This window comes from Coffea eugenioides, chromosome 5 (genome assembly GCF_003713205.1).
Source record: "Coffea eugenioides isolate CCC68of chromosome 5, Ceug_1.0, whole genome shotgun sequence".
NCBI classification, from domain to species: domain Eukaryota; kingdom Viridiplantae; phylum Streptophyta; class Magnoliopsida; order Gentianales; family Rubiaceae; genus Coffea; species Coffea eugenioides.
The window spans coordinates 7,643,667-7,657,407 of record NC_040039.1 but is presented as its reverse complement, the minus strand read 5'-3'; positions in this window follow the sequence as shown (position 1 = coordinate 7,657,407).

The following is a 13,741-nucleotide window of genomic DNA, read 5'->3' as shown; positions in this document are numbered from 1 at the left end:
ATGCATGTTTTCATACGGTAGTCGTGAAATATAATCTGCCTTCAAGTGGTAAACTTAACAAAACAGCATGTGTGACTCACTCGTGATTAGGGGTGCAATCAAGCCGAGTCGAGCTCGAGTAGCACCATACTCGAGCTCGAACTCGATCACAATCAGTGTTACTTGAGCTCGAGCTCGAGCTCAAACGAGTATATAAATTTGGACCCGAGCTCGACTCTATAAAATCAAATTAAACTCGAGCTCGACTCGTTTGAATTCGAGTAAATATCAAGCCTGATCTACTCGAGATCGAGCTCGAGTTTTGAACTAAACCTATAAATATTTTCTCAAAATATATAATATAAATATAATATGAATATATAATATAAATATAATATGAAAACTCGATTAAGCTCGTCGAGCACTCAAGTATTTATTTTTGGAACTCGAACTCAACTTGTTGAATGTAACTCGAGCTCGAACTCGGTTTGACCGAGCTTGAGCCAAGCTTTTGACCAAGCCACTTGCAAGCTACTCGCGAGCGGCTTGATTTGATTGCACTCCTACTCGTGATAATATTCTTGTTTCTTTGCATGGCTTTTTTGAGGTAGAACTTTAAGTTGACACCAATAAGTTCAAGCATACAACCTAGGCACTTGTCAGAGTGATTGAGAGTTTTCTATGATGAAGATGAATACATGTGAATCCCATGTGATTTGTTAAAATGGATTTAGAATCTTTGATAGCTAAAGAATGGCATCTAAGTTCGACATTAACATGGGAGATCCATGTATACATCCATTTTTTCATCTGGAACTAAGAAGTTGACAAGCAGCTAAGTGTTCAGTAAACTAGTGTTATAGGTTGTTTATCTTACACTTGCTTGTCAACCAAATGTATTAATACAGGCATGAGATCTTGGGTGAGGTAACTGCACTCAGCAGTGATGTTCAAAAGTTCATGGTTAGGGAAAAAAGGAGGCCTTTGATGCATGGTTGCCTGATCTCATGCATTTGATAGCTGTGTCAACTTCAAATATACTGTAAAAATGCCAGAATTACACATGCCTCGTATCTTTTCAAGACTAGAATGGTTCCTGATGAAAGCTTTAATTGCTGGACTGATAACTTTCCTCTAGAGGCTGGGGTTCCATTCTTTTTTGCTGGGATTCCTACTTACAGCGCCTCCAGAAATTTTGACTTGACAAACTTGGATACCCTATTGTTGTAGTTGGCCGTGCAGCTTTGGAATTTGCTAAGGCTTTTGGAACATCCTTGACTGTTTTTAGTAGTTCCAAGAGTGAAAAAGTTTCTACTTGTCATGCGAGCCAAGGATACAGGAAAAGCACATGAAACAAAAAAGGTATTCACGCGAAATTCTAATAGACTCACTCAAGGTATTTAGACAGAAAATTATTTGAAATAATTATTGTAACACTTTGTGTGATGTGATGTATATGAGACAAAAAGGGTAATTGGAAAGATAAAAAGGTGTGTTAGAAATTGTATTTGTGATGTAAGCAAATAATTTCTGACCATTATTTGGCTATCCAAACAGATACGAATTCCTAAACTGTTCCCATGAGCTTGCGTCTTTTGTAAATTTTATCCTCAAAACAAATCATTCCAACCCCTCACAAGGCCTCCCCAGGGCCAAAGAAATACAACAACACACTGTAGATAAAGCATCAATAAGGGAAAACAATACAAAGCATTCTTGTTAGTTCAAGTTGGCAATTAGCATAAACTATGACAAAATGCTACAGACACAGCTCAACTCAACAATCTACAATAGGTCTTGTTCCACATATATAGGAATAGCAACTTTCCGTCCATAATTAATTGCAAGATAAAAAAAGAGTACAAATGGATAAAATTAAGTTGTAAAAGCATTTGCAAAACTCACTTCGTCCCATCATTTTGGTTAGACATGCATAAGTAATGCAAGAGCAACTATGCATCTGAAACTGGCACTTGAATATATATATATATATATATATATATATATATATATATCCGTCAGGTTGCCTTAAAAGATTAAAGCTTATAAGCTTCAGCTACTTTTGGTTCAAAAGAATGCCAAACTCAATTAAAAAATCTCATAATTCTAACTTAATCAAATTTAAGTCATGAAGGCGCGCAACCCTCCACAGCCTAATAGTCGTTGAAAAGTGATAATGCTATCACCGTCCTATTGAAATTATCATGCGATTGATTTTGGTTTGTCCCAAATTTCTGTCAATTATGAAAATGTAACTTTCAAACAAAAATAAAAAAGAATTTACCAAAACACAAAATAAAAAATAAAAAATTTGGCTTATTTTTTAAATTATTGCGCTTGATCTAATTGACAATAAACAACATCAAGTCCTTGCATCTTTTATTCCGGCGGATAGGGCATGCAAAATTCGAGGATTTTTCTAGTTTAACAAGGCTACATAAAATAAATAAATGGAATTGAGATCAATTTTCTGCCAAAAAAGAGTTAGCAAAACACCAAAAAAAAATTCATGCATTTTTTTTTTGTTTTGATCGATATTTCCGTCAATTACCAAAATGCAATTTTCTATAAAAAAAAAAAAATCTTCATTTTTCAAGTTTTTGCGCTTGATCTAATTGACAATAAAGGACATCAAGTTCTTACTATCAAGTTATTTTCTTTTTTTTTAAAAAAATAAAGGAACGAGTATACCATCCTTCTCCAATGGAAATGGTGAAAAACAATCGGATTACATAGTAGGTTAGAGTGAAAGGCCCGTCTAAGCCAGTTGGACGAATAGGCAATTTCCTTAGCAAGATAAATTTTATGCGTCAATTGTTTTTGTGTATAACAGTACCATGACAGGAATAAGTTGAAATTTTGAAATTAAAATTCCAAGATGTTAATACAATCATTTGGGGTTTTTTTTGGGTATGGGGTTGTTTTATTTAACTAACTTTCATCAAATTTACGTTATGAGTGATTTTTATTTAAGACTTATTTTTGGAGATCAGTAGTGAAAACTAGAAGTGTTGAAGGTCCATTGAAGAGTTTATCTTGAAAAAAATAATTCAACTAAGAGGGATCATTATACAAATATTTGGCTATTCTCAACTGCTTTTTTGGAATCTATTTTTAGTTTCTGATCTTGGAAAGTTTGTTGTGTGATGTTCTGAACTACTTTTATTTCAACTTCAGTTTTTTTTTTCTTCTTAAAGCTGAAAAAAATCCAAAGTTGGAAGTCACTGCATACTTGCATTTTAGATTCTGATTTTGAGATTTTAAAAAGGGATAATTTCAGAAATCTCCCTTGATGTTTTTGACAATTTCACTGAGCTTCCCTATGATTTGGAAAATTATACTTGCCTCCCTTGATTTGATAGTTTTAGTAACAAAACCTTAAAATAATATTGATTTGGTCAAATTTTTAAATGAATACCCAAAAATGCCCTTGTGTAATGAGTTTTAATTTATTTCTCTATATAATTATAAGATTATTTAGTATAATTATAAGGAAAATGTGCCAAATTTTTCATGTCTATATCTACTATAAACAATTATAATAATAATTTTATTACTATGATATGATACTTTTGATGGTATTTTATTATGGACTTAGATATATAAGATAGAAAAGAAAATGTTAAAATAATTCATTTAGAATTTATGCATTTTTGGAGTAGTGGGATTATAATAATTTAGTAGTGCTTTTGGGCCATTTCTTTTTGATTTATTGTTAATTTTAATATCAAAAAATAGAAAACAAAGATTGGCAAAAACATTGGATAATATATAAAATTAACTCGTCAAAAAAATCACTAGTTCGAAATTTGGTTATAATAAAAATTGGAGGCAATAGTGGTAGTTCTATAGTTTTATTGGAGAAAAATTTAAAAAAAAAAGGAATAAGAAGGAAAAAGAATGAAAAAATAATTTTAAAACTCATTCTAAGTATAAGCATACCAAATAAGGGAATTTTATTAAAATATTTAAGAGTAAAATTGTCATTTTAAATGATAAGGGAGGTATGTGTAATTTCTTAAACCTCAGGGGAGCCCAATGAAATTGTTAGAAACCTCAAGGGAGGTTACTGAAATTATCCCTTTTAAAAAATCAGCTTTTACAAAAAAAAGCCAAAAAATTATGGTGAACATGCCCTTAAGCAATTTATGTTGCTTATCAATTCCTTGGCAACTTGTTTATTGAAAAATAAGGATGGAATTAACCAAACATATAGCAAGCATTCCATTAGCATTCTTGAACTCGATAATCAAATAGATTAATTTGCACAAAATGTTGTGTTATGTGTGGTTTCTAAGTTATGTTATTAGCTGGCTAAATCCTTGCCAGAAGTTTTCTGGCAAGTATGTTTAATTTGTAATGTTGATGGATGAGACTTTGGCTATGTGAAATTGGGATGTAATGATTAGTTAGGATTGTTTAATTAAATTGAAAGCAGCCTTAAAGTAGAGTAAATTTTTTGATAGAATCAAGAAAGTAGTACAGTGAAATTAAAGGAAAAAAGTTTTAAGTCAACATACTCTCGACAATATGGTTAAATTGTGAAAAAGAAGCACTTAATTATCTTTAATACGAAAACCTGATGAATAAAATTCTAAAATATTACTTCATTTTTAAGCATATTTTCCTTTTTCTTAATGTTTGCTCAGTTCTTTTAAATATTTTGTATAGTGTGTATGACTTAGAAGTAAGTTCCTATTGGGTTGAATGATTTGTTAACTTCATTTAGCTAACCATACTATAACATTGATACAATTAAGGGAGATGCAACCATGTCACTTTATTGTCCTCTCATAATTAACTTATTTTGGGATGACAAATTACAAGTGAGCAATGGATCAATATTCGTATGATCCTCCAATGGCCAAGAGCACATAAATAATCAAGCACAAGATTGGGTTCAATAAATTAGTTGGCAAAATATATTCTTGTAGTATGAAGTTGAACAGATATCTTTTCAAGTTGAAACTTACTTTGAGACAACCAGCTGCATTTGGTATAGGAGAAGTCACCTTTATTGGTACCCCTACTATGGATGATAATTCAGTTGAACTTATGTTCAACTTACAATTACAGTTACCATTTTGTTCAGCTTAGATTTACATTGATAAAGAAGAAATCCCTCCACTAAGGGTGCGTTTGATAAAACTGAAGTTTGAAATCTGAATCCATTAAACTATTGAATTGTTAAGTATTAAATCAAATACATTTGAGTGTATATCACATTCAATGATAAGTGAATAGCTTATCACTTATTTTTTGGACCAAGTTTTGTCTAGAAAATTTAGTGCCACTTAATTAATTCAGATGTTCAATTTTTTGTTATCAAATGCATCTAAACATGTTAAAATCTAAATCTATTAAGTTTAAGTGCTGAATTGAGTTATCAAACAGAGCCTAAGTGATGCAATTTTCAAGTTAAATATAAGGTATTGACATTTTGACTTTTTCCCCCTTGTGCATAAAATAAATGACTTTGACTTCAATATACAGACTGCTGTAGTAGGAGATAATAATATTGAGTAAGATTTCCTGGCCATCTGTGTATAAGCACCTTTGCCTTTTCTTTTTCTTCTTTTGTTTTATCGTTTTGTTTACTATGTTGTTTTATATAGCCTGAATAGATAAGTTGATATAAAATCTTCTTTATGTTTCTTTAGCAAGCTAAATTTTTTGCTTCATTGGTGTTTCTATAGTCTATACAAGGGTACTATGATTGGAGCAAGTCGAAATTAGAGTTTCTAGATGTTAAATAAAAATCATTGATTTGATTGGTTTTTTTGTTGCTGTTCCGTCTAGTTTTAATACTATTAGTTGAAGAAAATTATCAAACTAAATATTAGGGACCAGATATAATGTTCAATGTCAGAGAACTAAGTCTTATGGTAGTCAGTTGCTTTGTTATTAAACTTACTTTTGATTATAACCTTTAGTACCTAACATTACTTAAATCTGTTAAACAGTTTATCTTGAAAAGTTCTAGTCAAGTTATAGCATTTTTAGGGTTGATTAATATCAAAAATGCCTTGGCAATTTATTCAGTTAAAGGGATGGAAGTAACCATTATAGAGACTAGGGAGCTTTACATTACGATTTTAAAATTATGTTGCACAAAAGTAGCAATTTTGCAAGTTGTGGAGGCCAATTGTGTATTTGTCCGCCTCGGCACCGTCTTAGGGAACGACCCGTGGTGGTGCGCGAGGGGGGCCTCCCCAGGATTCGATCCCTGGTCCCTTGTATAAGGGGCCTTGGGGATAGATCCTGGTACCACTTGAGCATACAAGGAGGTACCACTTGAGCATACAAGGAGTCTTGGGGATGGATCCTGATACCACTTGAGCTAGTGGGACCAGGGATCGAATCCTGGAGAGGCCCCCCTCTCGCATCACCACGGGTCGTTCCCTAAGACGGTGCCGAGGCGGACAAATACACAATTGGCCTCCACACAAGTCAACTAATAATACTTATTGTACGTGCGAGGAATTTACCGGCCTGTGACTTCGGATATGAATGGCTAAGGGATCCGCTACACGCACTTAGGATGAGGTGGGGCTTGATCCCTCTATGCTTAAGTCATTATTTGAAATTACATATTACGTTCTTTTTAATTTATTATGATGATTAAAATTTATTATATCATATTTATTAATTTAGAAAAATACAATGTTTCATTATTATTGTTATTACTATATAAAAAGTATCATAAATTTTGGTACTTTGGAATATAAGTTTAAGTATTGCTGTGATCCTGATTTTTGTTATTTCAATTATGCCCTTATTAATTGATGATTGAAGTTTCATATTATGTTCTTTTTAATTTATTATGATGATTAAAATTCATTATATTATTTTTATTAATTTAGAAGAAAATAATGGTTAGTGACAAGACAAAATGGTAAGCATTGTAAACTAAGCAGAATCTGGCTTTAGTATTCTATATGTCCAACATACCCTTCTCTATAATAATTAGATTTATTGCATTTCAATAATGGCAATAATTGTAGCAGTCAGGAAAAAACTGTAACCTTAATTAAATTTGAATTATGAATACAATAAATAAAATATAACACTCCAAACCATTGTGTCTGTTTGCATTTTATTTTTAGTTTTTTATTTCCATTAAAAATTCTTGATTAGTCACAGCTTAATTAAATTTTCAAATCTTCAAAAATATTACTATTGATACCAAAACAAGGTGCACTCAGGACAATAGAATGTTTGTCGCTTGTACTTTATCTCAGATTCAACCCAAAAATAAAAAATAAAAGAAATCAAAAGAAAAACTCAATTATCTCTACTAATGAAATTTCAATTCTCAAACAATGAACATTTAGATAGAGAAAATTTATATGTAGTGGATCATTTATACTCCATTGTTTATAGAAATAGCACACAAAATAATACAAAGAGTTCAACTTCAAAGAATATATATCTCTCCATTTTTCAAAAAATGGTGAATATAAATTCATATTAATGAATTTTATCAAGCAACTGACAAATTCAGCTTACATAACATGAAAAATAATAATGGTAAAGTTGCAAACAATTATTTTTTATTTTATTTTTATTTTGTTTACCCTCCCACTCATTCTCACACCTTTTCTATCCCCAACTGTTAGACACAAGATTCAAATCCTAAACTTGAAATCACAGAGAATTCTAAAAACCCTCCTTTATTCACTATGTCAACCCCAATAGCTAACAAATAACTAACTTTTGCTTAGCATACAAATTTAGGTCATCCAACTCCCAAAGAAAAATATAAAATTGTTCATATATCCAATTAAAAATTCAAACAATTTTAGTGGTATTATCATAACTTGTTTGTCATGGAAAAAAGAAAAAATAAAGGAAGTAATTAGAAGTATTGATATTTTATATATCATTCAAAATATTGATATTTTTGTCAAATTATTTCACTTTTGGTCAAATCTTTATTTTTTTAATTTTTAATTTCCATCTTTTTAATTAATTGTCCTTAAAATTATCATTTTAAATTTAAAGAGATCGAATGTATCCTTATTTGTTAAAAATTCTTTGGAGATTTTATATGAATTTATGGATACAACATTTTGTGAAACTTTTTTTCTTTTAAAACAATGGTTTTAAGGACAATTAATTAAAGAAGTTGAAAAATTAAATAAAAAGGAAATAGAAAATATGCAAATATTAAATTTGTTAAAAAAAATTTCAAAAAATACATGCAAAGCACGTGCAAATATTGATGTATAAGAATGTTATACTTTATGATATTATAATCATGTGCAAGGCACATGACCTATTCTAGTATGTATAAATTTACACATATATAGGTATAATTGTAGTTGGTATTCATTTGCATTTTTCTTCTAAACCTATAGGAATTATAGTATCTAACACTTATGACACTATAATATAGCACTATTATAGACATAGTCGTGTGACTCTCCAAATCTTGGTGACTAGTAGCATACAACTAGCACCAAAGAAGACCATAAGAAGCCCTTGACTCAGATGCCCCATCCTAAATGCTGAATTAGCAAATGTGAAAGTGGTAAATAATGTGACAAGTCACTCGGTGAAGGGAAACAATGGTATGTATATCTGACCCTGTAGGTAGAATAGAACCAGTTATATCTATCCATGTTGACCCCACTTGACTCCCTATGCTGTGCTTATAAGAAGCAAAGATATGAGGAAGCAACTGTTATAAGAACATTAAAAATAAAGGGGAAGGGATGGGTTGGACGGTACGAGGAGGGAGTGTAAGCAAGAAGTCTCGAGTTCGAATCCTTCTATTTATACTAAAAAAAAATGTTTTAAAAAAAAAAGAACATTAAAAATAAAGCAGATATAGAAGACCAACCTCCCATGTGAACTCATCAATCCAACCACGATGATTGCTAAAAGGTCCCATAGAAAGCCAATCATAGAAAGTCCAAGATTGCATTGTCAAATAAAAGTTTATAATGTTTTAGTATAGAAAATAGAAAGACAAACACACAAAAAGATAAGAAATGCACTTGCACTAGCAATACGTAAATGCGTGACTTATCGAGCTGTGTCCCATGGTTAGCCTCATCCATAATATCGATGGAAATGTGATTGGACTGCTCCATCTCATCCGTTATGTGGTTCGTATGCTGACCACCAATAGTGTGCCATGCCATGTAGATACTAAAAAAATACAACTTAATATACATCAGTTTGCCCCCCACGGATTTAGCCACATGGTAGCAGCGTTCCCTTGGGACCTTCAGGTCCCGGGTTCGAAACTGCGCTATGGGGACGCCTGTACACTTATCGTGCCTTGGTTGGATTGGGGCGCCGGGCTCGGGTCACGGGGGATTAATCGGGCCCCATAAGGATTGACCCGGACACCCCTGTGTCGACAAAAAAAAAATAAAAAATCATACATCAGTTTTAATGAAAATGAAATTTGTATCCCCAGTGAGTGAAAACCAATTGTGTTGCTTTTGTTAAAATTTGGAATGTTTTTATCATATAAGATATTTGAAAATGCTTTTATTTGATTTTTGAGGACAAGGCACTTGAGGGTGGGATGAAGTATTAAGACGATAAAAAAGAGTGGCAAAATGGTGGTTTGGGACTAGAACCTTCTCCTAGCCTCATCTTACCAAAGTTCTTCCTACCCTTGCCTCATCTCCTCTTAACCCCATCCTTAGCCGCCCCTACCCTACCCCGTATTGTTATATACGTATAAATCATTTTAATTAAAAGTAGTCCCAAGGCAATACGGGGTATCCTCCGTATTCATCTAGTTCATCACAGCAGAGCTGACCAGGTTCGCTTCAATATGTTATGGGAAATGAGGGAATTATTAAGCCATGATTGGTAAAGTACATTGAATCATTTTTGAAGGGAAGGGAACTCTTTGTTGGATGCCCTTGCAAAATTTATCTTGAGCATGCAACTGGGAGTCACTTTCTTTCCAAATCCACCCAATGTTTGTCAATTTTTAGTGACAGATTACATGAGTACTGTGTGGGCAAAAATTCAGTGGAGCCAATGGATTACCTGCAAACACAACAAGAAGAAACATAGGGTTGGGACTTGTCCCGCAGAATGGCTCCGATGCCAAAGTTAGTGGGTGAACCGAGGATGGGGTCAGGGGTCATGAGAGAAGTATCGATCAAGAAGAAGGTATTTATAATCCAAAGAGCGGGCATTGTATGCGGAAGCAAGCCACCTTAATCTATTGCAAGTTGCGTCTGTCCGCTGTCATAGACGACTCAAATCACATCAATCAATATTTGTCAGACAGCTATAATGGTTTTAGGAGAATCCGTAGAACGGTTATGTTGCAAGTTACTTCTATACGCTGTCACACCAGATGGCGCAAGTCACATCAATCAATATTTGTCAAGTAGGATGATGATTATTTCCGAACTATGTTCTTCTGAGTCATAATGTTGGGGCAAACCTCATGACAGAATGTTAGTCGAGACGATATTTCAAATCTCTACAACTATAACTTATGATCGTACTATTTCTTCTTTGGAGATCTTAACAAACAAAAATATTTTTCTTTCTATTTTTATCCTCTTTTTCCTGTCAAACAGAAATGTTGGGAATTGGAAATGTCAATTTTCTGGCTGAAACCTAGGTTCTGCCTGCTTTGATGATTGTGGTGCACAAAGATTACCTAGGTGACAATTTGTGTTAGTGCCACCTAGTCTACCAGTAACTTTAACACTAAAAGCACAGAGGAAACCAACACAAACACCTGGACAATGAAGACTGATGTGGATTAACTCAGCCCATGAAACCCAGTTGAATGTTACAGAGAATTGATGAAGTAGCAACCCATAAGTTTGGGCCTCTTTATCTAGCTTTTAATTTTCATTGTAGTGAGCCCGGTGACGCAGCCAGTATTTGTATCTTTCCCAAACTCTTCAGTTGAGATCGTACATATTTGGAGCTTTTCTTTGTCTCGAGAGATAACTTTTGAATTTGAATGTCCTTAAATAAATAAAAATATCAAGGCAACAAATAACTGTGCTGGTTTATTGACTTTTTTATGTAAACCCTATTTTACATGAGGTTTTTGGCTAATTGCTTAGAATATATGTAAAAAAAAAAAATATCGTAAAAATGTATCTCTGACACACACCATTTCTCATTCTATACCTACCGTGCTGATTGGGCACGGCCGCAGAACGAATTGTCAGAAACTCTGCAAAAATGTCAGTAGGTCAGCGGCCCACAATTTTTTTTTTTAATTAGCCTGTCCCTAGCTATGCTGACTCAACACGGCTGTAGACAGGCGGGAAAAAAAAAAGGGCCAGCAAATGGTATGTATTTGGGAACATGAATTTGTAGCAAAAGTGAAATGAAAGGCCATACAAATTCACTGCACTAGCTGCCCTCTTTCTTTCTTTTACTCTTTTCTTTGCTCTTTATTTCTTGGAAGAGATATCTAAACGATTTTATTGCACTAATCCTAATCAAAGATTTTGGTTTTATAACTTAAAGATTTTGCTATGGAGTCTTATAACACTTAAGTTAGGAAGATCAAATTTTCAAAGTGGAAATGGAAGATTATTATATTTTTCAAACTGCAAATTAGTATAATTCTATGTACAATGAAAATTCAATGCTTGCTCACATTTTTTGACGAACAACATGTGTAAGCTAATATATGAATATTTATATGTAAATTAAATGCAGTTTATACGCGACAAAATTCATGAATAAGAATCCATATATGTAAAATTAATATACATTTTTTTAATTTTTGCTAGTAATTAGATACATTTGTGACTAACTGGTATTCAAAGCTAAATTTTAATCACTGAAATGTATGTAAATGTATAATTACCTATATTAACATTTACATTATACAATTGTCTTGAGTTCGAATATATTGACACTTACATATTCATAAATTTTATCGTATGTACCGCGTATTGAATTAGAATATAGATGAACGTATACTAATTTACAAGTGTCATTTGTCAAAAAAAATTGTCAATGTCATCTTAAAAGGAATTAAACTAAAATCCATTTTAACGATTTTATTCTTTAGATATTTTTGTACGTATATGAATGTCAAACATGTACTTAATGTATCCAATAAATGACAAAATTAGTGATTAAAATTTAGCTTTGAATACCAATTAGTCACAAATGTATCTAATTACTAGCAAAAATTTAAAAAATGTATATTAATTTTACATATATGGATACTTATTCATGAATTTTGTCGCGTATAAACCCCATTTAATTTACATATAAATATTCATATATTAGCTTACACATGTTGTTCGTCAAAAAATTTGAGCAAGCATTGAATTTTCATTGTACATAGAATTATACTAATTTGCAGTTTGAAAAATATAATAATCTTCCATTTCCACTTTGAAAATTTGATCTTCCTAACTCAAGTGTTATAAGACTCCACAGCAAAATCTTTAAGTTATAAAACCAAAATCTTTGATTAGGATTAGTGCAATAAAATCGTTTAGATATCTCTTCCAAGAAATAAAGAGCAAAGAAAAGAGTGAAAGAAAGAAAGAGGGCAGCTAGTGCAGTGAATTTGTATGGCCTTTCATTTCACTTTTGCTACAAAATTCATGTCCCCAAATACATCCCATTTCCTGGCCCTTTTTTTTTACCGCCTGTCCCCAGCTGTGCCCAGTCAGCACGGCTAGGGACAGGCTAATTAAAAAAAAATTTGTGGGTCGTTGACCCATTGACATTTTTGCAGAGTTTCTGACAATTCGTTCTACGGCCGTGCCCAATCAGCACGGCAAGTATAGAATGAGAAATTATGTGTGTCAGAGATACATTTGTGCGATGTTTTTTTTTTACATATATTCTAAGCAATTAGCCTGAGGTTTTTAGACTTTAGATTCTCTGTTGCATTTAGAAAAGGAAATTGGAAAAATATCAAGAAGTGACAAAAAGGATTACCACATAAAGCACAGTCTTTTCCTCTTAATTAAAAAATGGAGAAGTGCTCTAACAAATCTGTTTTGACCTTTATAACAAACCATGAGCAGGATAAAGATATTAGTCATATTATTTGACAAGGTCTAACATTTGGAAATTTTAAGGTTGAGACTTTTTTAATAAGAATCTTGCTTAACTTTTGTTTCTCTCTTAAGGCTTCATTAAAATATAAACTGAATCAAATTAGACCATTTTCTTCACTTGGTCTAATTGTTTCCTGCTAAACGTTCACTTACTTAATTGGCCAAGTGCTCATGCTTCTTTTTATTTTAGCCTTTGAATGACCCAGGGTGTTTTGAGTTCGCCTTGCTTTGGGGTTGGCCTGATCAATGCCTTCTAAAACACTGATTTTCATCCTTCTCAGCATAAACTTGACATAAACGTTTATGCAAGAAACATGATGATTTATTCTTGCATATACTCTTTACTGTCCTCACATAATGCCTTTTACATTCGATTAGTCATGATTGATTTATGAACATGATACGATTCTCGATACGGCAAAACGAATCAAGAACGTGAACTACAAGTCCTGAATTTAGATTATGATCAACGTTTAGGAATGGAATTCACTATCAATCAAGAACAGCTCGAGATTGATTAGAATAGGTAGAATGATGCCATAATCTAGGTAAATACTCGATTGATAAGTTGACGAACCACCTTAGACCTACTTTAAGATGTTTAAAGACGGCTTTCTCATGCCAAGAAGAGCTCTTTCTCACAATAAAGAAATCTGGAATTTTTTCTCAAAATATTATTCATCATCAAAAGCGACAAAACTAAGGCATATTTATAGCCTTTATAC